The sequence below is a fragment of the Nyctereutes procyonoides genome, unplaced genomic scaffold (genome assembly GCF_905146905.1).
Source record: "Nyctereutes procyonoides isolate TBG_1078 unplaced genomic scaffold, NYPRO_anot_genome, whole genome shotgun sequence".
NCBI lineage: Eukaryota > Metazoa > Chordata > Mammalia > Carnivora > Canidae > Nyctereutes > Nyctereutes procyonoides.
Window position 1 is genome coordinate 56,495,893 of NW_026575146.1, and position 27,999 is coordinate 56,523,891.

At 41.1% G+C, this 27,999-nt stretch overlaps 1 pseudogene; it reads left to right on the top strand.

Annotated features, from left to right (window-relative positions):
* Positions 1–5,424: 5,424 nt before the first annotated feature.
* LOC129500019 (creatine kinase B-type-like) overlaps positions 5,425–27,999 on the top strand; it is an 84,874-nt pseudogene continuing 62,299 nt past the window's right edge.

The following is a 27,999-nucleotide window of genomic DNA, read 5'->3' on the forward strand; positions in this document are numbered from 1 at the left end:
GCAGATCAGATTCTGGAATTCTAGGGTGCTGATCTTCTACAACGAGAAGATACTATCTAAAAATAGTTTTCCATCCAGTTGGTTATCAGCACACTTCTTTTCTTCATCCTTTTCCCAGTTTCCACCCTTTTCCTATTGATGAGAAATGATTTGGAGAGCAAATTCTTTCCACCTGGATCCAACAGAAAGAACAGGAAGAGCTGCGCTTTCTGATGACTGTCTGTGTGCTGGTTTCCTCCATTAGTTTCCCACCAGTGTTGAATCCTGAATGGGTGATGACAACATGATAATGCACCACAAGGGACCCAAGAAGGCATTCATAGAACCCCAAATCCTTTAGAGGTTCCCAGGAGAGAAGAGACAAGGGTTACTGAAAAGTGTCTTATCTTCCTCTTCCCATCCCAAGAGCTAGCAGGTGAATCAACAAACACTTGAGATCAGTGACACCAGAGTTTGTCGATGGACATGAACCATTTTCAGGCAAAGAGAATGAAACTCCACTAGAGTTTTGGATTCTGTTTCTTTTTCTAGGCCTTGGAGTAAATTACAAGTTTAACTCTGTAAATGACAGTGTGATGTTAGTGTATACATACAAATGTATAAAAATGTTAATGAATAGAACAGTACAGTTTTTTTTTTCCTGCCATGAATTACAGTTCTTTCTCAGTCATGAATTAATGTGTACATTCTATTCCTTGCTGGCGTATTGTCCAAAGTTCTAACATCTCCTCTCCCTTGGTAGGATCTTACAAGGCAAATAATGGCAGATGTGATGCTCTCGCCTTGGCCAAGTGGCCTGCAGACCAAATATCTTTTTAGCCCCCCCCCACTGATCTCAGGGCACCTTAGCTGTTTGTTTTATGGAAAAGCTGTGTTGGTAAATAAAAATACTTCTGCATTTATGTAAAAGGTGGTTTTACAGACACTGTTGAGCTCAATCCTCAACTTTTTATACTAGTTTTATTTTAACATTTGAAAGTTGAGGAAAGTCAGGATTGGAGAAGTGCTTGGACGTCACCACAGGCACAGAGCTTGTAGGTGGAGCTGGGTGGGACTCAAGCCTAGGAGTCAGGCTCTGCTGCATGCATATGTGTCATTACAGATGGGGAAGCCACATGGGCCTGAGATGCAAGAGGTAATCATGCACCCTGAGGTAGACATGTTGTCCTGAACTGGGGAGGAGAGAGGTAGAGTCTTGGGACTTCAAAAGAAAGGGGTACAATTCGTGGGAAGATGAAGGAGAGTGAGTGTTCGGTAAACAAATGTTTGCTGTGCCATTGGAAATAATGGGGCCCAGAGAGGAATTTTAACAGACTTGGTCAAATGCCTCCATGTTTCCACCCCTCATTTATATTACAATGTAATTATCTATGGCAATTACTCTTTTCCTAGAATAGGTCCTCTGTCTAAATTCTTTGAGGTGGTTGGTGAGGGCAGGTCACAGTTTCTTCTGGAGTCTTTAGGGCCTTGGTGGTTTTCCAGGCTCCGTTTAAGATGGCTTTTCAATCTTGTCCTAGTTGATGTTTGATCTCATGACAGAAGAATGCTGTCGCAGCACTGTTGCATTAGATAAATGTAGACACTGCTGTTCACTTTCTAGATTGTTCATAGATTAAAAAAAAAAAAAACCACACCTCAGGCACTTTTCAGCCAAAACAACTGTGGTGCCAGTGTTCAGTACTTCCCATGTAATGCGAAGGACTAGGATGATTCTCATGGCCTTATTGTTAGCCCAACTCTTCACCCTTCCGCCGTGTTCTACCATTGCCTAGAGATGAGAGCGTGAATTGAAAATTACCAGTTGTGCCATTTGTTGTGTCCCACCAGGCAAGTGGGAGCCTCAGTGTTGTGAAAAAGGAGGAAGATACTGTTTTTGAAAAACCAACCTCTGTGCATTGGAGCTAAAATACAAAATGAAGGCAGAGTTTGGGACAAAGAAGATAGCTTCAGAGTTACTTGGCAAAGGAGACTGCAGCAGGCTAAGGCCTTCAAAAAACCCACAAGCCTGCTCAGAGGGAGGGGCTGGGGACTTAGAGGAAAATGTAGGGTCTAGCTGGTTTTGACAGGAATTGTGGACTTGCTGCCAGCCTCCTTCATCATGTCTTTAGAATCTTTAGAATGGCACTGGGGGTTCCTGAAACAAAAGGCTGAGAAGGGAGGAGGGGAGGTTTGTGGAAGAGAGAAGAAAGGTTCTTTTAAAATGGAGCTTTGCTGAAGCATTAGTGCAGCCATTTTGATTTTTGCTCAACTTTACGCTTTTGAGCGGTTTTAGTTTCTACTTGAAAATGTTGTTGTGAAACAAAATGAAATACTGCATGTACAACATCCGGCCTAGCACTTAGCTAAATAGATAGTAGCTGTTTCTATTAATGGTACTGAAGTTCCAAGGATGAGACAATGAAATATATTTTGTGAAGGGCTGTCAAATAATTTAAAAATGCTGTTATTCATTCATCTACATCATTGAGTGATTTTGTTTATTTGAGACCTGATCCGTAGAACCCAGTAGAGTAGTTTATTGAGAAAAGGAAGAGCTGTCAGACACTAAATAGTGAGTTTTATTAAAGGAGGCAGAGTGTTTCATTAGATTTTCCTAAGGACCCTACCGAGTGGGTATTATTGTGCAGAGTTGACAGGTGGGGAAACCAAGACTTTGAGAGGTGAAGTAACTGACATATAATAGGCAAGCTGGCAAAGAAGAGATTTTAATGTATATTGATTTGAATTTGACAGATTTTGATACTGATTTTCAGTCTGATCTCTCATGCAACCTGTGTAAGTATCTCTGGGAGGCTAATAAACAAATAAAAGCCACCACAACTTCCCCTTGATATTTAGAAGATTTACCATAGTAGGTAGGTATCAGCAAATCATGGAGTAGATTCATCTGTTTAATGGAGTGATAGTTGGACTAGTTATTAAAAGATGGACTTTTTCTTTTTTTGCCAGCATTAGCCATCCTCCTGTAAATTGAATTGACAGTGTTGAAGATTTAGATGTCTTTGTTTATGTATTTATATAACTTTTACAAGTAAGATGGAAAGTAAATGCAAACAAATGTGAGAGACAGGGGTGTTTCTACTTAAGTCCCTCATTTCTGGCTGTGATGCTTTATGATGAAGGCACTACAATATGGGAGAGATGATTGAAACTAAGGAAATTTATTCTGAATTAAATTTTGGGCTACATCATTGATGAATTAGCTTTGAAATGACTGTTTTGAGTCCAACTTCCTCATTTGGTGGTGACCGCTCTGTGCAACCCTCAATTTACAATGGTTTTCCTACCTTACTCCTAAAGGCATAGAAGGACTAGGATGATTCTCTGGATGATATGTTTTCTCTACATTAGCATTGTACACAAGCCCTGATGAGTTTTAAATGTGAGATACTCTCCTTGGGGAGATGAACTTTAAAAAACTTTTTTTTTTTCTTGTACTGCATCCTGGCATTCTGGTTACATTGTGAGAAACCACTGTATTCTCTGTTGGCATGACATGAAGATTTCTTTGCAAAGGACCAGAGATGGTGAGAAGGAACAGAAAGGAGAGAAAGCCAACAGCAGGAAGAGGAAGGATGAGGCTACATGGCAGAGAGTTAGTTAGAGGGATGGAAAGAGAGAAAGGTAGTGGAGAAAAAAGAGTTATGTAAGACAGAGATGATTGATGGAAAGAGAAGAAGAGAGTTGGGGACAGTGGAGAAATGAGAAAGGAGGAGTGAGAGATGGGGATCCAAGGTGGAGAGGGAGAGAAACCAAGAAGGCAGGACCCTAACTCCTCCTGGGCCCAGCAGGGAGCTGGCAAGAAAGAATTTGAAGCCAGAGGGACATATTATCCAGAACCAGGAGTTGAATCTAATTGTAAGCAGACCCTGCCCGCGCCCTTCAGATGAGTGATGGACTCCTGGCATGTGACCTGGCTTGGCAGTCTCCACCCCCTGTCCGGGCTGCCATAAGGAGATACGTAATGTCTAGAGTGATGGGAAAGTCATGCCTGCAGATGGTACAGATGGAGCTGCCTCATAAAATGACTCACTGTGAATCCTCACTGAAATCTCCGCTATAAAAATGATAATGGAAAAAGCACAAGGAAGGCTAAACAGGCTTGAAAGAAATTTGTTCCAGCTTGTGGAGCTCCCTTCAAATTTTGAAAGGAGGAGAAAAAAAGACCCTATTAGTAAAATGCCAGGAAGGTAATGTATCTTCTTCCCTCCTGGCTACGGCCCTCCCTCACCCCCGCCTCCTTTTGACATCAGTATGTAAATGAAAGCAGCAAGGGAAAAAGAGGAAGAGTTTTGGAGGAAGATGTAAGAATTATTTATTAAGCATGAGGGCTGATGTTCTGGAGAAGGGAGGGCTGGGAGGTTCAGAAGAAAGGGAGTGGCATTTTGGAGAGCAAAGAGGCAGGCTCTCAGGGAGCAGGAGAAGTTGTATTTTGCTGAGATAGATGCTGCCAGAGTGGAGTGGGCCTCCCAGAGAGTGAGGTCAGGCACTGGACAATGGAGGGATTTAGCAGTTAGTCACGAAGACCTTTGTGGCTGGAAGAGGAAATTTTTAAGTCCAAAAACCATAGCGTTCTCAGAGTAACTATTATTGGCAATTGTGAAGTCACTCAAGACCATGTCCATATCCCCAGTACATACATACATACATATCCCCAGTATAGCTCAGTTTTATGAATATGGAAGTAGCCAGAATTCAAGGGTCCTCCAATGGCGGCACCATTATTTAATGGAAGAAGGGCTTGACAGCTTTAATAACAGCAGGAAGATGAAGCATGAGGCCAAGTGGGAAACAGAAGGAGGAGAGATGGAAGGAGAAGAAAGAGTCCCCCCCCCCCCGCCACCCTGCTCCAGCAAAGCTGGACCCATTGTAGATTATAAGGAGGAATGTCAGCTGGACTAGAGTGATAGGATGGAGAGTGACATTGGGAGCAGCCCACTCTGAGTAGCAGCTGGAAGCTAGCAGTCAGATTAGAGCTGGGGAAGAAGCCAGAGTGAGGTATATCCACTGTACTGATGGAGAGGTTGGATCACAACCAGGGTGTGCATGCACAGTATACATTGGGACAGTCACAGCTCAGCACCAGTCCAGACAGTGAAGTTACGGGTGTCTTGTTTATGTAGTTGAGATATGCAGAGACCCCAGTGTAGTGTCCTGAAGAGAGAGGAGCCTAATTCTTAAGGTGTCTAGCATGACTGGGACCCTTGGTGGGATACAGAAGCCAGGAGTCCCCTTGTCCACTGGGCAGGGTTGTTGTCCAAGGAGGTGGATGAGGAACACAGCAGGTGGAAGGGGGGGCAGGAACTGACATGGTGGTAGGTATGAGTTAGGGACTTTGTAAGAAACAGAATCCAGTTCGTATGGTTCAAGAGATTATGATGAAGGGAGAATTTAGGAGTGGACAGGGTTTAGGGCCAGCAAAGGATGAAGTACTCAGAGACTAGCCATAGCTGGGAGCTTCTTCCGCTCTATGTCAGAAGGGACAAATGGGGAGATATCTTTCTGCAGCCCAGTGAGAGTGGAAGCTTGTCGGGAAGGGGCTTCCTGGCCAGTAGTAAGATGATAGGGCCCAAACCAAGAGGGCGTCTTAGTCTGTTCAAGTTACTATGATGAAATGTCACAGACTGAGCGGGGTTATAAACAATAAAAATTTGTCACAATGTGGGAGGTTAGAAGTCCACGATCAGGGTGCCAGCGTGGTCAGGAGAGGGTACCTTTCAGGGTTGCAGACTTCTTATGTCTGCATATGGTGGAAAGGCTAAGGAGATCCCTTCTAGCGCCCTTTGATAAGAACGCCAATCCCATGCATGAGGGCTCCAGGGTTGTGACCTAAGGCCCCACCTTGTAATACCATCACATTGGACATGTGAATTTTGCGGGAGCACAGATATTCAGACTCTAGCAGAGAGTAGAGATGAAATACTCTGATCCCTGTCCTTCCCTCCCATGTCCTCCTGCTGCCTCTTATTGGTCAGGCCCAGTGTGAAGACAGAGTGAGGGGACTGGTGAGGTCAGGCTCCTGAGGCACAGAGCAAGGCACAGAGGGTAGATTGGGCTGACAGGAAACAGATACTCACCGGCATATAGCCAAACCTAGCCAGTGGCAGTTCAGTGGCAATTAATTCGTCTCTTTTGTATCATTAATCCAGCTCACTGTGAGCAGGCCACTCAAAACTACATAGACTCTCAGGCCCAGGCTATGATGGGAATGGCTTTGGTACCGATGAGCAATGAGAGTGCTAAATAGGGAAACTGAGGCATAAACCGTAACCTGTAGAGAGCTCCAGGACGAGGAGAAAAGAGGGAGCTTATGGTTCATAAAGAGCCTTAGTAGGCACTTGGGCTGTATACAACTGATTTAGTTCTTGATTCTGTCAGATGGGGATGGGAGCAAGGTTGTGAATGTCCTTGTCTCCATCCTGGTGGACTCCGGAGTTGGGTTTGGCCCTGGAAATCTCAGAGTTCTGGTTGTTGGAGTTCTATAGGCTGGAGGGGGAAAGCCTGGATTGGCACTGGTGGTTTGAATGCTAGGGAACTCCTGTAACACTGGAAATTCAGAAGCCTTGGAGGAAAGGCTGAGAGGGACCAGGAACCTAGAGAATTAGTTTCGAGAAGCTAGAAGAGCTACATGAAATAGGAAACAGAGCAAAGCAGCATCCATACCAAGAAGGGCCTTGAAGGCAAGGGGATCTTCTTCACAGCAGAGATTTTACTTTGTTTTGGTTGCAATATGAGGGCCGGGCTCCTTGTCATCAGCCTGGGGCCCATAAAGGGTGTGGGAACAGGGGAGAACTTGCTGAGGAGTATGGAGCAGTGGGAAGGGGAAGTGTTCCTTGTTAGGAGAGAGGTCTCCATAGTCTGGTTTTCAGCCCTGCATTTTTTCACAACACGCCTCTTAAATCTTCCTTGACTGAGGACTGTTCTTAGGGGAGGAGCCTTTCTCCTTCATGTTAGATTCAAGGCCAGACCTGAGCTGATTTCTGCATTAGCTGATGAAATAATGAACCAACTCCCCTATCTGCACGTGGAATAGGTTTTTATTTCAAAGGTTCACAAATAATACCAAAATGGGGTTTTAAAGATAAATGGAATATATGTTTTTTCTTTCTTCCTTTCTTATTAAATATTTTATTTATTAATTTATTTATTTATTATTTATTTATTTTTCTTATTAAATATTTTATTTAAATTCAATTTGCTGACCTATAGTATAGCACCCAGGGCTCATCCAATTGGAATGTATCTACAACTCAACCCTATAGTCCTTTCCTGGGATAGTCACAAAGAATATGATGATTCTTTCCCAGTTATACCATAGGCGACCTCCTGGCATTTTGAATAATTCTTGGTCTCTCTCTTGACAGACTCCTGTATTATTATTTTTTGTTCCTCTCTGACCCAGGTCAGGAGCGGGTCATCTGTGTGCTGCTGCTTTTTCTTGGAAGTGGCGTGTCCCTCTCAGATTCCTGCTCGGATTTCTCATCAGTTGTGCTTGTCACTGTGGGCATGGTGAGTTCCATTGAAAGTCAATAATTAAATATCAATTATGTTTCTAGTTTTAGATAGATTCAGAATTGGAAAACTTAGAATTGCCAGAAATGAATAAACCAAAACCCTTTCAAATCTGTCTTTGTCTTCAGAGGATATTAGAGAGGTTACTGATACTTCAGTACGTAAGGGTATGGTTAGACTAATACTGCACATCCCCTTTCAGACCACAGGGTCTGCTGCTGTGTGCGTGCTCACCTCCCAGCCTCACCCATGTCCCACTTGTGTTATTTGCATCTTTGAACCATTTGATCCTAGCCTTCTCTGTCTCATGCTGGTATTCTATGGCATCTGGAAAATGACCCAGATGTCTTAGTCCTTGTAGAAATGGGACGATGGTTAAAAATATATGTGAGAGAATTACATGTGGGGAAAAGAATTAATAATTTACTGAAGGTCTGTGGAGAATTAGCCAATATCTAGTTTCTGAAATAAGTAACTTCCAGATTTAAGTGGTTATGTCATCACTATTAATGAAAACTCACATGAATGGCCATTATTCACTCTACATTTTGGATTCAGTGTATCCAGAACTAGCTTGTTTTTGCTTCCAAACCTTCTGTTTATATTAAATTTTGGATCTTACTCTGTAGCTAATTATATCTGTGACTAAACTAAGAGGCCCAACTCCATGAGTATCTGAGCAGTATAAAACATCCTGGCGGGACCTGGAACAGGCCCACTTTGCGTGCCATTGCATACAAATCGAGAGGGTTTCAGGGCCACACCATGACCACATGATGGGGTATTCTAGAATAGTTCCAGGGTGAAAAGATCGGTCTTGCAGTCTCTATAAGTACAGTAGGAACTGCTAGATTATGTGTCCTCAATTCTAATTTTGAAAATAGTCTCCACTTCTTCTTTGATCTTCCTGATCCCCTGATTGAGCTAGCTCTCATGTCCCTCGATGACTACCAGTCTGATGTGGCACTGGCTTTATGCTGACACTCCCGTGGTCCTTCCGATCCTTGAGTTCCAGTTGGCTTCCTGGTCTTCTCTGCCATTAGCTTCCAGGGAGGGGTTGTGGTCTTGGCTTTAGATAAGGATAAAGACCTGTGGGGTTATTATTATGTTCTAGGCTATTATTAGCCCAGAAAAGATAAAACTTTTTCTCAGTAATTTAATTTCCCTATGGTATTTCTGGGCAGTGTGAGTTAAACACCCATCATAGTCCAGGACTAGAGGAGATCCTCAGAGGACTCGAGAACCTTCCCAACTTTTTCCCTGCATGTGTCTGGGTTACAGGGGGCACATCAGCCCAGAGATATGCTTTCCTTCCCTCCACTTCCAGAGACACTGTGGTTACCTCTACTGATTTTTCTCCTGATGTGCCTTGCTTTTTTTTTTTTTTTTTAGATTTTATTTATTTATGAGAGATGCAGAGAGAGGTAGAGACATAGGCAGAGGGAGAAGCAGGTTGCCTGTGGGGAGCCTGATGCAGGACTTGATCCCAGGACCCCAGGATCATGACCTAAGCCAAAGGCAGGTGCTCAACAACTGAACCACCCAGGTGTCCCTGTGCCTTGCTTTTATAAGCTTCGGATTTGGAGACTAAAGAGGCCCTTCTTTCATTGATTCATATGCAATTCTCAGTGTGGGGTGGTGCGGGGAGGCAGTATTATATTGAAGAAGTCTTGCTGGAAGAGTTCCTTGTAGCTTTTTTTTCTAATATTAGTACCTTTGTAGTACCTTTGTTTTTCTGCTTATAAAAGTCATATAGAAAATATAAATAATTTAGGCAGATTCCTGGAAGTAAAAGTGCTAGCTTCATGTAGAGCATAAATATCTTACTTCCTTAATATGCATGTTGTGAAATTGTATTCCAAAAGTTTGCACCAATTCGCTTTCCTGCCATTTGAGTAAATGAATACATTTTTATTGGAATTGAATATTATTACTATAAAACCTCACCAACTTAATAGGTAAAAATACCTTACATCATTGCATTTTTTTACATTATCAGTGAGCTTCAAAAAAAAAAAAAACAACCACATACACAAGCAAACAAACATATATGTATCAGGTTTCTATACTTCCCAGCCCTGGCAGTGTAGAAATATAACATTTTAAGTGCTAAAATATATTTCTTTTCCTTGTTCTCTTTTCTGCTTTTTCTGACTTTTCAGAGTCTTGTTCCATCCGGAGTTCATCTATGCATTTTTTTTTCTAGATTTAAAAAAATGGTCTGATTTAAAACAAACTTACTCCTTGATGTGCATGAGGTTTGCTGATGTGCTAGAGAGGTGAGGATTTACATAGCTTTTTCTTGGAATTAGTAACTAATTTTTATCAGCACCTTTGTTTTAAACAATAGAATCCCCTTGGGCTAGTGGAAGCAGACACATAATGTTCTGAGGATTTTAGGTGGTGCACAGAGTCTCTGGGTTGGGGGCTAACTTCCAGCAGTAATGCCCAGGGCTGTGCCACAAGAACTGGCCGGGTGAGGCATCTGCCACCTGCCTGTGGTGACACCCTGACCAGCAAAATTGAGGCCAGGCTATGTTTAGAGCTGGTTTTCCTGCTTAACTTTTGAGGAAAAGTGTTAGGTGGCTGCATCTGTATAGGGAAGAAATTTTCTGGAAATTATTTTGAGAAGGCAGTCACAATATAGGAAAATTAAAAAAAAAAATATATATATAGGGAAGTCATGCGCAATGTTGAGTGACCACAAGTGACTGAAAGTGACTTAAACCCTTGTCCCAGCACCTTTCATCATTGATTGGTTTGCTACCTTCCTCATACGTTAAATTTGCATTAAAAAAAAATGTATAGCTGGGAGGATCTGTTTCACTATATGTGTTCATTTCTGATGACTTTTTACCTTTTTGTGCTAATGCCATAATTATTTTTTGTTCTGTTTCATTTTAATTCCTACTGATGTACATTGCACTTCTTTGTCAGTTTTTAGTTATTCTCGCTTATTTTTTCCTCCAATGAACTTTAAGATCACTTCATCAATTCACAAAAAATAAATTGGAGTTTTGATGAGAATGCATCAAATCTTCACATTCATTTGGCAACAATTGAGCTTGTTAGAAGACTTGTTCTTTCCGTCCAGTAATGTGGTATATATATATATATATATATATATATATATATATATATATATATCTTTAGTCAAACATTTTTAATGTTCCTAAATAAAGTTTTAAAGTTTTCTTCATAAGGATATTCACATTTATCACTAAAGTTATTCTAAAATATGTATTGTTAATATAAATAGACTTAGTTTTCCTTTTATTTTCCTTGTTTTTCCTTGGGTGGTAGGAAAGCTATTAAATCTTGCATATACATTTTTTGTTAAACCCTTAAATTTATTAATTCTAAGAAAAGTGTTGTGCTTCTAAAACTACATTGATAGACACAAATAAAGTAATTTTAGAATATGATAAGTCAAACAACCCAGAGACATGAAAATGACTTCTATATAATTAATTCAATGAACTAAGTGTAAAATACCCTAGAAAGGGAGATGGTTCTAATATTGTAATAATGCTTGCATTCCCTCTGTGCAGATATTCTAAGTAACATGTGTAAACCTGGTGATTTATAGCGCCCAGATATACTCTGTAAAGTCAACCACATGCCTGCCTTGGTTTCCCTGTCAATCTACACTGCATACCCAGACACACATGGCATTTTCTCCCCAAATGAGGCTTCTTAAGCTCCACATTCGGATTCTGGGTAGTAACACATTAATTCAAGCAGATTGATGCCTCAAGAAGTCTCTGTAGCCTTGCCTCTCCATCAGCTCACTGGTGGAAGGGATTTCATAAATGAAAACAGGCCAGGGCTCACTCAGTTCAATCTTCCTGCCCCAAGCCACTCTCTTCCTTTCGACAACTAAGCCAGGTGTTTAGAGAAGAGTGTCGATGGTGGGGTTTGTGGAATGTTACACTTAGAAGATTTTTTTTTTTAAACAGTAAATAAGCTCAAACAAGTGGAAAGAATTTGGTAAATGCCTCTTTCTAAGACTTCAGAGACTCCAAATTATCCTGTCTTCCAGGCAAGTGAACAACTAACAAAAGGGCATTAGTTAAAGAGAGATTCACTAAAAAGCCTAGGGTTTGTAAGCATCATTGGATAATAGCCTCTAGTTCCATAGGTTATAAAACACAGAGAGGCAGACATGTCCTGTGTAAGGAAAGGATCCTGCTGGACAGATATTCCATAGAACTTTAAATATTTTAATAAGGATGCAGCTTTATTTGTAGGTTTAAAGACAGCTCCTATGCAGCCTCATCCTTAGCTGTTCATTGACCATCGAGCCGTACTACATATTATCGGCACTCTGCCTGTTAAGTGTACTAATAAAGAAGATGAGCAGACGACTCAGTCCAGAGGAGAAGGTGGAGTTCAGGTGCTTTTGCTGGATGGTTCTACCTATATCTCAAGGGTTTTGATCTATGGGACTATATTGTGATTGGTCATTTTTTTAAAGATTTTATTTATTCATGAGAGACACAGAGAGAGAGGCAGAGACATAGGCAGAGAGAGAGAGAAAAGCAGGCTCCCTGTGGGGAGCCCCATGTGGGACTCGATTCCAGGACCCCTGAGCCCAAGGCTGACGGTCAACCACTGAGCCACCCAGGTGCCCCTAGGTTGTTCTTAATGAATTTAGGAATTTGGTTCTGAGCCTAACTCAAGTGTAGCTCAGATTCTGCTCTTCCAAGTCAGAGCTGGAGGAGTGTGATGGGATTTGGGAAGGCTTTGTGGTGAAGGGAGGAGGTGGGTTAAGTCAACTGTATTAAAAGGCCAGAGTAGGAGCTTTCTTAATACTTGAAGGATTACAGGATATTTGAGGTTGGAGGAGGTTGCATTTTCAGCAGGAAATGCAAGGAATCCTGTCACTCTTGTGGGGGATCCAGGCTTTAACATTCTCCTGCTGGGCTTATATATTAGAATCCTTCACAGCCGGTCCATGCTTCCTTCAGAGTCTGCAGGGTCTGACTTTATTATTGCCACAAAACAGTGTTTCTTGGTGGCTAGCAGAGACTGAGTGTACAATTGCTGAAAAGTTAAAAAAATTGCTAAAAAGTTAAAAATTTGATGTATGTGTGGATAATATATTCTGTGATACTGTATTAGAAAATCTATAATTAACCATTTTTGCTATTTTAAAAATGTTGCATTCTGAAAAAAAATGACACCATTTCCTTAGGGCTCGAAGTTCATTATGGAATGGAACTTGAAATCTGCTGGAGCAATGATTAATTATTCAGTAATTTATTAATTATTCTGGTAATCAACTTCACAATGAAATCCTGCCTTTCTGAGAAGGGAAAGCAACTTTCTTTAGGTTGAAAAGGACTTAGGGGTTTTGACATCAAAGAGAGGTAGAATCAAGCTTTTGGAGACATGAACCTAAGGTTTTTGCTTTTTTTTTTAATTTTTATTTATTTATGATAGGCACACAGTGAGAGAGAGAGAGAGGCAGAGACACAGGCAGAGGGAGAAGCAGGCTCCATGCACCGGGAGCCCGACATGGGTTTCGATCCCGGGTCTCCAGGATCGCGCCCTGGGCCAAAGGCAGGCGCTAAACCGCTGCACCACCCAGGGATCCCTGCTTTTTTTTTAATTTTAACTTTATTTATTCATGAGAGACACAAAGAGAGAGAGAGACAGAGACATAGGCAGACGGAGAAGCAGGCTCCCTGCAAGGAGTGTGATGTGGGACTCAATCCCAAGACCCTAGGATCACGACCTGAGCTGAAGGCAGATGCTCAACCACTGAGCCATCAAGGTGCCCCAGTTTTTTGATTTTAAAATTGTTTTTGTAAATGACAATTAGAAATTAAGTGATAGCAGATTATTATTTTAAACTAATAGAATAGAAAATTATATTTTTTATAATTCTTTTCAGTAGAAAATGTTTAATCCAGGTGTCAGGTCTGTATCTCACTCTCTTTTTTTTAAAAAAATTATTTGTCAGAAAGCATGAGTGTGGAGAAGGACAGAGGGAGAAGCAGACACCTCGCTGAGCAGGGAGCCACACGTGGGGCTCCATCCCAGGACCCTTATGTCATGACTGAGCTGAAGGCAGACACTTAATTGACTGAGCCACCCAGGTGTCCCCATGTGTCTATATCTCTCAATAAGCTTTTATGATTGGACCACAGGGTTCAGGTCCACACTGCCTATATGGGACAGTCCAGTGTGGCAGAGTAAAAGCTATGCTGTCTGTGCAAACTCAAGTGGAGGTGCTCAGGGCAGTCACAGACCACATGATGGGTTTTGACTTTCGAATTAACTGATTTTGACTGTGCAACTAGATGTATTTTGAGATATTAATTTGGGTTAATTTGTTTACCCTTTCCCAGGTACATGCAGTCACTTCCTGTCCCCATGAACATTAACAGCAGGGTTAAAAGTGAAAAAGTTAGTTGTCAGTTCTAACTTTTGCTTTAAAGGGTAAAGCCTGTAGGAGGACTTGAAGCATCCAACAAAGACCAGAAAAGGAGAGAGTGGTTCTCAGGGAAGATGCAGAGTGACCTGACAGGGGTAGGGAGTTTTGCTGCAGACTAGAAGAATATTCTTCTGTAGGAAGAATGGAAGAAATGAGAGAGGCCCTTGAGAAGTGGAGGATCCTGGCTGATTTCTGCAGACAGAGCAAGACCCCAGAAGGTACATACCCAGAAGGTACGTCTGGGTATTTGAACCAGAGACATTCTCATAGAAACTTGGGCTATAGGACCACAGAAACAGCAGAGAGAGATTGGGCCCCAGGGAGCCATAGGGACAAGACAGTGGCCATCTCCTTGGCAAATTGTCTTGACAGATGACCAGTTACCCATAAGCTCTTCCTGCTCTCTACCTTGAGATTCTGTGTAAGGAAGGAGGATCATGGAACCCCTGTGGTAGTTTCCTATCGGTTTGACAACAGCCTAACTTCAAAGTTGACTTCTAGAAAAGAAAGATGAGCTGTCTCCTTTAGATTCAGTTTCACGGTCTGAGATTCATGTTCACTACAGTTGCTTAAACTGATCAGTTATCACCACCATAGTAAAAACCATAAAGCTATTTGGAAGACTAGATCTTCATGTGATTCAATTCCTGAGTCAAGGTTACTGTAACTGTTGGAAGCCACGGTGAGAAAAGATTTGCATATGTTGGAAAAGAACAATGACTTGGGGCATCTAGAGATACAATTAAGATGAATTCTGTACATGAAAATTAAGCTATACCCTGTATAGATGTTGTTTTCTAAAACATATAGCATACAAATACCTATATATCTGTATATTTTTGTGAGATCACTTGAGTTCTACTCTCTTAGAAAATTACAGTTCATCAGTTGCCATCATTGTGTTATATACATCAGATCCTCAGACTAGATTCTACTGACTTTCTTTAAATATGTTCAGTGAGAGTTACAGCAAGAAATGGGTGGAACACTCAGATTGCAGAACTTGGGAAGAGACCAATAAAAAGGGCCGATTTAGACAAGGACAGGCGAAATTGAGGGGAAGCCAGAAAAGCTGGTGAGATACCTTAAGGCTAGTAACAGTGGGAAGACATTTTCATCTCTGGACACAAGGAGGGAAGAGGGGCCTTTGGTTCCTGGAGCCCAGAGGGGAGAGAAGGAACAAGGGAAGGGAAGAAGAGGAGGGACTGGGGAAGCTTGATGAAGAGGGCTACTTTTCAGGAATTGTGGTCTTCAGCAAAGGGATAGAGTCAACTCACTGTGGTTGCCAGGGAGGGGGTTGGGGAAATAAATGCGGCATCACATTCTCCTCTCATTCTCCCCCTTCCTATCTGGTTGTCAGTTTTCTTTCTTCTTTCTTTCTTTCTTTCTTTCTTTCTTTCTTTCTTTCTCTCTCTCTTCTCTTTCTTTCTTTCTTTTTTCTCTTTCTTTTTTCCTTCCTTCCTTCCTTCCTTCCTTCCTTCCTTCCTTCCTTCCTTCCTTCCTTCCTTCCTTCTTTTTCTTTTCTTCTTCTTCTTCCAAACTTAAGCAAAAGCTAGAGGGCAAGGAGTCCAACATGAAGTCTAATATTGGTCTGCTTCCCTCCTGGGCCCAGAGCGAGGAGAAACAGGACGTAGTGAGGATAGCAGAGTAGCAGTAATAATAAGCACCACACCATCATGCTGGCAAGTAGTCAAAATCAGCTGCCATTGTTGCATGGTTATAGTGTAACTTTTTTTTTCCTGCTGTGGCAAACTGCACAGAGTAGAAGTCACTGGGTTAAAATGAATTAGGGATAAGAAAAGAAAAAGAATAGGCAAGACATATAAAATTCTGAAAAACCAATGATCTCAGATACTCATTTTTGACTGAGTCCTTGGTTAAATTATTTTATCATATTAACTAGTTTGCTTTGTTTTTTTGCCCAAGTTATATGGAGCCATCTGCCATAGTATAGCCAGGTTCAGACATGTGCCTGTGGTTCTCTGAAGGAAATTTAGCAGAATAAACAGTGAGCAGGACTGATTCAGGTAAGGCTTGCCGTGCTTGTGGTCTGATGAAGGACACAGGACAATGTAAACACCAGCTGCAGGATGCCATCACATTGCACATGAGTGGAGAGCCTTGGCAGGTGTGGTAACTGAGACTGGGTGCTCTTTGGTAACTTGTATTCACCTAGCTTATGCTTAACTTTTTCAAAAATTTATAAAGTGGGATTACATATTACTAAATTTAATTCTAAACACATGGCTTGAAAAGTAAACAGCAGATACTATTTATTGAACACCTTGTGTCAGCTATTGTACTCAGGGCTTATCTATATGAGAGTCAGTCTTCTGTACATCAGAATAGTGTATCTCTTATCCTCATTTCAATGGATGGGGAGAGCAAGGCTCAGAGAGGTTAAATAATTTACCCATGTTTACTCAACCGATAAGTGGCAAACCTGGAATTTGAACCCAGGACTTCTCCTCTCCACAGCCGGCACTCTCACTATAAGCTTCTTGCTCTTGATGTGAAGGAGAAAGTGTCACCTTTATGCATTCTGATGAATTCTGAGAGTAAAAATCCTACCTCATTAATTGGTGGTGTGATCCCTTGTGATAAAATAAAAATATTAGGTACCATTCACATGTGGACCATTGTCACCCGTTAGCAGTTACTCACTTAGGAGAACTCAGGATTTCAGCTGTAAAGGAAGGCTGGGGGTAGGGATTGTCAGGTGTTCTGAGTTTCCATTTGTTTAGTCTGTAAATGAATTGGGTATTACTGGAATGTGAAAGAATGTATTTAGAATGTATTTGCTGCCGCTAGTCTTCTCACAGAGGGGATGATGTATCTGAATTGCAGTTCATACATTGTTCCATGAAATATGGCCATAATTTCTGCTTTCCTGACCTTTTCCATATTCTCCTTTGGTTGGTCATTTGTCTTTTCTACACTGGGCAGGGAAGCCGCTAACAAGGGAGAATTTAAATGGTCAACTAACCAAATTAAAGTGTACTGTGAAGGTGAAGACAGTAGCATACTTCTCTAACTTAAGGAATGTGTGAAGAATTGAACAACGGGTCCTTCATTGACAAAGGAAGAACGTAATCGACTAAGTCAGTACATCTATTGGAATCATTGCTTCCTCCAACTGGTGATTATATATGAAATGTGAAGTATCTTTAATGTGGCGAGAGTTATTCTATAGAGATGGTGACCAACATATAAGAGAGCTGCTATGAGTCAGTGGAGTATCTCATACTTTTTTCCCTCTCTGATGTCTCGCTGCCTGTCTTAGGTTTGTCCTCCCAGAAGCAGAGCCTGAGATGGGGGAACCTTGTGCAGGTGATTTATTGAGGGTTTCAGGAGAAGTCACTAAGCAAGCTGGGGAGGAAGGATGGGACAGGCAAGAAGCTAACTTTACTCTGGCTTCAGCTTGACTTCTAGAAGCTGTGGAGGAGAGATGCACCATAGAGTTGTCCCATCTTGAGGCAATTGGGCTGAGATTTTGACCCCACATCAGTCATTGGTCACTGGCTATGCCTGGGGTAGGGTATAATGTTTGGAGTATTTCTCATCGTGATGGCTTTAGTTGGCCAAGGGCAGTTACCCAGACAAGGGTGCAACCACCACTCACCAGTTCTGGTGGATGGATGCACATGCCCACTAAGTGATCAGCCAGGTGGACCACCTATAGCATCTGTTGCGATTTTGTGCTTCCACATTGTTCCCTTCCTGATAGCCTGCAGACAGGTCAGGGTTAGTGAAACAAAGCTCTGAAGTACTTCAATGCTTTTCACGAAGCAAGGGTTTAAGATTTGTGAAACCCTTTCCAGTTTTACATGTATTTATATATGTGGCTCATGCAAGTCCATCTTTTTAAAGACATTTCCTATTGTGGACCATAGTCAAGAAAGTTTGAAAGCGAACTCCTTCACAGAGGACAAGTTAGATATTTTTGCTTTAGTCATGTATACAGAGCGTACACAGACAGATTGGTTCAAACTCTTGTTAGAGGAGGACCTGGCCTCAATGTTCTTAACCTCTATGCTGATGGTTGGAAGTAGGAATGACTGCATTTCTTTATTCTTTTCATATTTGTTGACTAAGTAAGACATGGGCGGATTTCTCCCTTAGTCCCCTCATTGTCTCTTCCTGTTCCATGGACTTTCTACAAATCAGGTTTTTCAGTATGTGCTAATGCTTCATTGTTGAAATGGGCTGTACTTGGGGAGAATGCTTTTCTCTCACTGAGGTCTTTTTTTTTTTTTTAACATCTTGAGGAGAGAACACTATCAGCCCCTTTACTTGCTCTACCCTAGGGGAGATGAATCGACTCATCCCATTAGTAAATTTTGGACGAAGAATTGGTCATGCTTGTCTTGGCTTTGTCCTCATCTCTTAGGAACATGCCTTTCTGCAGAGGACCTGTGTTCTCTGCTTCCATGCCAAATACACTGTGGTGGGGTCTATCTGCGGGGTCGGCCTGCTGCTCAGATCAGCTGATGTTCTGTGTGTCTCCTTGAATGGGAGAGGAAAGGGTGCTGGTATTTCACTTAGAGGTACTGTGAAGAGTTATGATTGGAAATTATTACTTGATTTCTCTGCCAGATACTCCGGAGCAGGGAGAGGTTCTGGCGATCAGACTTTTCCCAGGGGCAGAAGTCATTGGTCTCTAGTGTCATTGTTCAGAAAGTGTTGAGAACTGCTGGGCAGGAGTACTATGGGAGGAAAGTCACTTGTTTGCTTGGAAAAATACCTGAGAACTTAAATAGCCCCTCAGAGGTGGTATCAACACATGGGACGAAATCTGACTAAGCTACTGAAAACCCGAAGGCCCTCTGGAGGAGGTGACCACCATTGTGTAGCTCAGTTGTGTAAGTCATAAGTCATGGCTGTTAATGAAACTCAGAGGCTGACCTATCAGGAGGCCAGTTTTCTCCTTAGCTCCTTGCTGTCCAGTTTCTCTTCAGGGTATCTTGAAAAGTGTGGTGCTCAGGGAGTATGCTTGGTGTTTGAGTCCTTCCCCTCAGAGGCTGGGGAGGCAGATAGCCCCTGGCACCTGCAGGCAAGGCTGTCCCGACAGATGTTTCCTCGCTCACCGAGAACGAGGGCAAGAGGAGACCCATCTCCCAGGAAGTACTAGTAGTTTGCAAACCCTGTTGGATATTACAGATGGATGGGCAAAGTGTAGAAGCCATATGTCAACAGTTGACACATGAGAAATACTTACTAAAGGAAGATGGCAGGCCCAGATAGTTTTTTGACATTTTTCATGAGTTCGATAGTGGACCAATGAGGAAGTCAAAAGTTGGTGTATTTTCTTTTCTGGGATCCAGGCCAGGCTTGTGGAAGACTGATCATAGAAGGCTGGAAATTCTCAGGAGTGAGGAAGCGGCACTGTGTCTGGTCTCATTTCCTCACCTCAGGGGCTCAGGTATTTCATGCTACTCAGGAGTTTGCAGGACGCTAATGTCTGTCACTCTCGCTTTCCTCAACTCTTGTCAAAACCATTGCATAACAATTTTCTACTGAAGTAACGTCAATGCTCATTAATGACTCCTAGTTTTTTTTTTAATATTTTATTTATTTATTCATGAGAGACAGAATGAGGCAGAGACACAGGCAGAGGGAGAAGCAGGCTCCATGTGGGGAGCCCAGTGTGGGACTCAATCCTAGGACCCCAGGATCACGCCTGAGTCAAAGGCAGCTTTTCAACTGCTGAGCCACCCAGGCATCCCCCAACTCCTAGGTTTTAAATGTAAGAAGGAAAGCAAGACAGTAAATTAAGATCTAAGTTTCTTAGTCTTTTTATGTTACATACCTTTTTTTGGCTCAGAAAGTCCATTTATTGATAGATTATCATGCTGTACCATATCTGCTTTTATTTCTAAATAAGTTGTTTTTTTTAATTACACAGTTTTGACTAGGAAAGATAAAAATTAACTCATAAAATTATTATCCTAGCAGATAGTTTTCTTAAAAACTTGCTTATGTTGCAGTCCATATGTACATAGAACTGAATATACGTTCTTTAGATAACACTGCAATATAACATTCCATGTTGCTACATGGTCTTTTTAGCTATCACTTAAAATCGAAGATTTAAAAATATGTATTCCTTAAGGAAAATATTGACCACAGCAGTTTTTTTTTTTAATTTTTTTTTAAATTTTTTTTTATTTATGATAGTCACAGAGAGAGAGAGGCAGAGACACAGGCAGAGGGAGAAGCAGGCTCCATGCACCGGGAGCCCGATGTGGGACTCGATCCCGGGTCTCCAGGATCCGCCCTGGGCCAAAGGCAGGCGCCAAACCGCTGCGCCACCCAGGGATCCCTGACCACAGCAGTTTAAAAAATTATTAATTGCTTGAACATATCTCCATATTTTGTCTTAGTGTTTATTATCCAAACTCTGAAAATACCATGCAATTCAGTATCCTGCTTTTGGCACTTAAAATAAGAATTTTTCATCAGACATATATAATTTGAATGCACATAATTTTAATAGTTGCATTATATTCCGTTTAGTAGATTTACCAGTAATGTGTTTAAGCAGCCTTTGTTGACATTTCGTTTTTTTCCCCACAAATTTACTATTATAAAAATACTACTATAAATATCTTTCTGTATGTAGCTTTTTCTTTAATGGGATTGTTCCTCTAGGACATTACTGGATCAGATGATAATCATTTTTCCAGCTCCTGATGATAGTTGCCAAATGGCTTTCTAAAAGTATTGCATTAATTTATATAGCTAGAAACACTGTAGAATACAGCCACTTTCACACCATTCTTAATGTAATAATTACTAATTTTATAGCTGTGTTTTGATTTTTGTTTATTAAATTAATGGAATTATTTTTTTTCTTTAAGATTTTATTTGCAAGAGAGAGAATGAGTGGCAGAGGGAGAGAGCGTAAGAGAGAGAGAGAGAGAGAGAGAGAGAGAGAGGCAGAGGGAGAAGCAGACTCCTCAACGAGCAGGGAGCCTGATGCGGAGCTCGATCCCAAGACTCTGGGATTAAGACTGGAGCCAAAGGCAGATGCTTAACTGAACGAGCCATCCAGGCACTCCTGGAATTGATTTCTTAATGTGTTTCTTACTGGCTTTTCCATTTTGTGAATTGTCTATTACATAGTTCATATTATTTTCCTTTTTTTTTTAAGATTTACTTATTTTAGAGAAAGAGAGAGAGCGAGCATCAGTAGAAGGGGCAGAAGGAGAGGGAGAAGGAATGTTCAGCAGACTCCGCATTGAGCACAGAGCCCCCACATGGGACTCGATCTCACGACCTGAGATCATGTCCTGAGCTGAAAATCAAGAGTCAGTCACTTAACTGACTGAGGCACCCAGGTGCCCCTCCTATTAACTTTTAAAATAGTGTTTTTCTGATTGCACTATATGAAATTTGGTGTTAAGCATTACTACAAATATTTTTCTTTAGACTTGTTATTTTTTTTATTTATTTGATATACCCAAACTTATTTTTGGTAAATAATAACCAGTCATTTTCTTCTGTGATTTCTGTTTCTTAGAAAGTCATTTTTTTCTGCAAGGAATTGGTTCAGTCCCATATTCTCTGAGATTTTTTTATGACTTAAAAGCAACTTCTCAAGTAATGTGAAATCTTTGAGGAAAGCAAAAAGAGAGAGAGAGGGAAGCAATAAAATATTCAGAAATTCCATTCCTTAGAGAAAATCATAGGAACATTTTTGGTATATATGTCCTCTCAGACTATTTATGCTATAAATATAGAAAAATAAATGTATACTTACACAAATTTTACAAAACTGGCATTAGATACAGAGCATGTATTCTGGAAGTTGCATGTTTTTCCTAAATTGAAATGTAACCTACTTTTTTATATCACATCTTCAGGATTTCAAATGGCTTGCATTGCATTCCATTACATATCTCTAAACATGCCTTTAGTATTAGACGTTTGGGGTTTATTTTATTATAAGCAAATATGAGATGAACAATCCCATACGAACATTTTTCACATGTGTCCGTTTCCCAGAAGGGAGGATTCCTGGGTTCAAGGCATTTTTAAAAAGATTTTTGATGGTTTTCCCAAGTTGTCTCTTCCCAAAGCAGGTTGTACTAGCTTCAACCTCAGCCAGTTAAGTTTGACGGTGCCTCATTTCCTCTATCTACATAATTCTCCTTAATCTTTATCAGTCAGACAGAAGATAAAGATGTCTCATTATTTTTTTTAAAATTTTTATTTATTCATGATAGTCACACACAGAGAGAGAGAGAGAGGCAGAGACATAGGCAGAGGGAGAAGCAGGCTCCATGCACCGGGAGCCCGACATGGGATTCGATCCCAGGTCTCCAGGATCGTGCCCCGGGCCAAAGGCAGGTGCCAAACCGCTGCACCACCCAGGGATCCCAAGATGTCTCATTATTATCATAATTTGTATCCTTAGGTGATTAATGAAGTTGAATATTTCTTCATAGGTTTATTGCCCATTTGTATTTCTACTTTTGTTGACATCCTTAGCTCGTTTCCCATTAAGATTTCATAGCTTTGTGTAATTTAGTTTATAATTAAAAAATCTGTTGCATAGTATCCACCCCTGCCCCCTTCTTAGTCGAGTATAGTGCCTGGAAATCACTTCTTAATCTTAGAATTAAGGAGAAAAAAGTATTCTCCATGCACAGAGCAACCTTACCATTGCTGGCCATCTCCGTGCATAAGAAACCACCGTCCCGTTACTCTGAGCATGGATTTCTATTAAATTGTGGTAACTGTTTGCAAGTTAGGGTGAGGTTACATTAAAGTAGGCGTGAGGAGCCATTTACCCCTAAAAGTGATGTTGTATCTTTACGTCAATCATATGAGGAAGAGAAATGTCTTAGCGACTCAGAAACCATAATTGAGAGATGGGATCCTAAGCGGGAGACAGAGGGAGGTAGATGGATCATGAGCACAAATATGTCAAGACTGTAAGTTGAAAGTATAAAAAGGCCCCCAATAAGTGAAGATAAAAGTAGTCATGTGTCAAGCTGGCAGTTCCCAGAGCCATTGCCAGGTCAGTGGGAATGATGCCCAGGATAGCTGGAAGTCCACAGGCAAGTGCAAATGCCTTGCTATTGGGGAGGAGCAGCAAAGGTCAAATTGGCAGCTTGGAATACAGATCAGTTATCTCCCAATGTTTTAAGTAAGTGAACCATCAATTTATGGCTGGGTGTATAGCCATCCATAATAAAGACTGTATCCTGTAATTTCCCTGTAGGTGTTCGTAGCCATGTGATGAACTTATGATAAAAGGGAATGTGTATAGGAGTAGTATATACTCCTTCTAGGAAATGTTTTTAAAGAGAATGAGGACCTCTTTCTCCTTTTCTGGTGCCCAGAATGTGGATTTGATGGGTGGACAATGTGGTGAACACTGGTACTGCCCTACTCAGTTCTTTGCTGGGCTGGGACACCCCTCCCCCAGCCTTTGAGAGAGAGTTGGCAGCTAATAGCTCACAGCTGTCCCCTTCTCAGGGGGACTAGTCCTCCATCAATTTTCCTTTTTGGAAGTGACATAGCAATTTCAAGGTCTCTGTTTTGGATTGTGAGGTAGAAGCCATGTATTGAGGATGTCAGAACAAAGTTTCTAGAAGGAAGCTCTTTCTCTGTGGACTGTGACTGTCTGCCTTTGGAATTTTTATGTGTGAAGTACTTGGGAAGTTAAGAATAATGATCACACTTGGTTTTGTGAGAAGGGCAAAAAAATCATTTCATGCTTATGCCAGTGACTGCAGGTTCTATTTAGCACAGGATTTTCCTGAGGGTGGCACCTAATAGATGATTTTAGCAGACAGAAATCTCATCATCTGATGAGGCATTCAATGTAGTGATTGAGCATGGGCTGCCAGTCTCAGAGCTAGAATACTGATCCCATTGCCTACTCTGATTATGACTTTCTTGCTTATAAAATAGGCCTACTATTACCTCCATTGTAAGATTGTTACTAAGATTTAATAAGTAAAACACATAATGCCTCCTATAGGTTGGTATGAGTAGAGCCATTCTTCATAAGCACAAATTCCTTCTCAACACTAAGACAGGAAAATAATGAGATATATATTTTCAAAGATTTTATTTATTTATTCATGAGAGACACAGAGAGAGAGGCAGAGACACAGGCAGAGCAAGAAACAGGCAGAGGGAGAAGCAGGCTCCATGCAGGGAGCCTGATGTGGGACTCGATCCCAGAACTCCAGGATCATGCCCTGGGCCAAAGGCAGGTGTAAAACCGCTGAGCCACCCAGGGATCCCCAATAATGAGATATTTGGAAATCTTTCAGAAACTTTTTCCACACTAGTTCTTTTAGATCATTCTTTTTCTCATTAAGGGCATTTCCCAGAAGGGGTGCATTGGATTTGCTGACAGCTTTTCCCATAGATGCTTTTTCATGGAAGAAGGGAGACTGGAGCTGAAATCTGTTATCTTTGTGTCTTACTGAACCCTGATGAGCTGCTGGGAGAGTGTCTGAAGTAGCCAAGCCTTTCTCTTATTCCCTGAATAGTTGCCCAGCCTTTGTAGGAAGCCACCACTCTGAAAATCTACACTGAAATTAAGAGCTGTTGAAGTTTCCAATCTTGACTGGACAAACTGAGTTGAAAGAAGAGAAGCCAGTGCCAGATTCAAATCTGGCAGCATTATAGGTCACCAGATAGAGCCAACACTCAAAGTACCTGGCCCAAATATCCCTGGTAACGTCTATACACCAAAAATGGTTTACTGTGAATGCCAATGACTCTCAATGAGGCATTTTAACATCTTGGGGGAGTATTCATAGTCCATGCACAGCAAAACCCAAAACTGCCAGAGAATTAATGCCCTGAAGGCATTGCTCACATGATTGCAGATAGCTTCACCACTTAAGTGGGATAATCCCAAGGTGGGTTATGTATGGTCTCCTAGAATTCCTTAGTATGATTAAGCCTCAGGTCAGCAAACTGGATTAGATCCGGGATAGGGAAGGACTTTTATTTTCCATTGTGATGGTTGATGTCAGTCTTCTGCTCTCTGTATCACTATAGTCAGCAACCTCTCTCAATACGCCTTAATTGTTCTAGTCACTTGTATTTGGGTTTGCTGTCAAACGCAAATTTTGAACGTCAGAGTCCTATTCAAACTTGGCACAGAGCATTGCTTTTATACTTATAGATGTATAATCCACAATGCAAGTATAACAGTTGTGATCTTTGTGTATGGAATAATGTTGGCTAAAATTAGTTGAGGAAAAAAATTGGAACCCTGAGGAGAAACTGGTATGATCATGGTTGATCCTTTAACACATCTTTATCTGACAGATTTAATAGCAACAAATAAGTTTAGAGACTATTAATGTAATGAAATAATGAATAGGACTATATCGAACATTCAGCTCTACAAAGATAAAATGCATTTACTTTTTAAGCATCTATTAAGCATACTAGGCCAGTGAGGACCTTTCTTAATGTCAAAAATATCTATATAGCCCTTGATTATGAAGAAATTCATAACACCAACAATCTTCCATGAGTCCAAGTGTAGGGGTGGATGTGGTTGTAAAAAGAAGCCAGGAGGATACATAACCAGTGGGCAAAGAAGATCACAGACGGATTTCATTTCTTTTCTTTCTTTCTTTCTTTCTTTCTTTCTTTCTTTCTTTCTTTCTTTCTTTCTTTTGAGGGCTGATTGGCTTGAGTCTGAAAAATGAGAGCATCTTTTGTTTTTTCTCCTCAGCTTTCCCATGCCATCTGCAAAATGTTCTCTGATGAGTGGGGGATTACTAAAAAGGTGTTTTTCACTAGAAAAATACAATATGGTTCTAGTAATGGTCTTTTCCTATGGTTTAGTCTTCAAATTGGAAGCTGGTTCTCTGAGCTGGTGACATTAACCAACCCCTGCCTCCCCCAGATGTGGCACAACTGTGAGCAGATGGATTATATCTTGTTAGATTAAATTAATTGGGAAACAAAAAGCAATTAGAAATGGGCCAGACACACAGTAACTGCCCAATAAAAGGTAATACTACCCAGTCGTCACTCATCAGTGTCCTGCCTGCATGTCTCCCACAGCCCTCCCACTTCTCTGGATGGTCCAACCCAATCACACTACAGTATCTGCCATGCGTTTCATCCTTGTCTTCTCCTTGTTTCCTGGTGTTGACATTATCCCTTGTGCTCTACACACAAGTACTACAAGTACTTAAACATACAGTGCCAAGTGTTATAAACTCTGTAGCTTGGAGTGGGTAGTATAGCATTGCAACTCAGCATATGGTTCTAATGGAGCCTGCTTGGGTTCAAAGCTCAGTTCTTCTACCTAGTTGTATGATCTGGGGCATGTATTTTAATAAATCAAAGCCATTAATCTACTGTATATATAGTTTTTTCATCCTTTTGAATTACTTTTTTTCCCAGCAATAGGATTGCTGGGTTAAAGGATAATGTGTTTAGCTGTGTGGCTTAGCAGAGCTACATCTCGGTGCCTCAGTTTGCTCACATGTAAAACGGGGATAATCAATTCTCTCACTGTGGCTCTGACAGTTAAAAGATAAAACCTAGGGCTTTTGGCAAATAGGAAACAGTGTTGATGCTAACAATTGTTTTAATTGAAATACTTGTGCCAACACTGACTTTTGAACAGATGCTCTGCTAGTCAAAAGACAGCAAGTTTGAAAAAGGAAAGCAATGAAATTATTCACTTAAAGGAGGCCTTTGTATTATCTAAGGATTGTGATTTTGCATGCTTTCCTGACCCTTCTTATTCATGATTAGTTAAAAGAGCACTGAATTTGGTATGGTGGCAGCTTTTCACAAGATCTACTTAAAACATGAGCTGTAAAAGTTGTTTTGGTAATCTGTGGGGTTGGCGGGGAGGGGAAATGAGTGAAAAACTAACAGATAGAAAAATCCTAAATCTTTCTCTGCTGCATAATAAGACTCAACTTTTTTCTTGCCTGTATAAACAATTTACTTTTAGAGCAGAACTTATGGAATGTAGATCTGGGATGGGAAGGCAAGATTCAATTTGTGGGGTCATGCTTGGTGAGAAAAGTGTTCCCAGAAATAATATTTGAAGAAGGATTACGTTCTGAACCCTGGTCAATTTCTTACCTCCTGGCATAATAAATTATGATGTTGGGCAAGTTTCAAGCCCACCCCCCCCCAAATGCCAGAGTTGATATTCGATAAAGTTCTATTAGGGGATTTTTATACACATTTTAAATGGTTGCCAAGACATTTTCCTTTTTCACTACATCTCTGTTTTCACAACATCACTGGAGCTCATGGCTTGATGTGCCTCACAAGCTGCAGAAGGGAGTGGATTTTGGCAACTTGGTGGGTCCACTGATTCAACAGAGGCTGAGATCAGCTGGCAAATGAAAGGGAGACACAGCCTCATGGTGAGATCCTGAGAAATAACTTTAATTTTCCTTATGGGGATAAGAAAAAACTCTGTCCATGCTCAAAAAAGGGTAAAAGAATATGGGTAGCTTTGGCTGAGGATTTGAAATAAGCTTCTATGTGTATACATGTATTAATAATTATAATATGTGTAACTATGTAATATGTGTCTGTGTTTGTATATATAGCTTCTGAGTACACACTCAGATACATATTAGACATACACATTCACTTGCATAACTTTTTCCCCCTCTGTTCTTTGACCGTATTGAAAAAAGAAGAAGACTGGGTTTAGATTAAAAACATTTCTTTAAATTTTATTCATTTATTCATGAGAGTCACAGAGAGAGAGAGGTAGAGACACAGGCAGAGGAACAAGCAGGTCCCTGCAGGGAGCCCAATGTGGGACTCGATCCCAGGACCCCGGGATCATGACCTGAGCCAAAGGCAGATGCTCAACAACCGAGCCACCCAGGTGCCCCTAGATTAAAAATTATTTGGTAGCATTTATTGCTCGATATTGAACTCTAAATCTGTAGATACCAAATAGGATTATAAACCTGATTAATTCACATCACCAGTCTGAAAGTACTGAATGTTGCTTGTCCACTTGTGTGATAAACACTGATCTGATTTGTTGTCAGTATTCTGTACAAGAG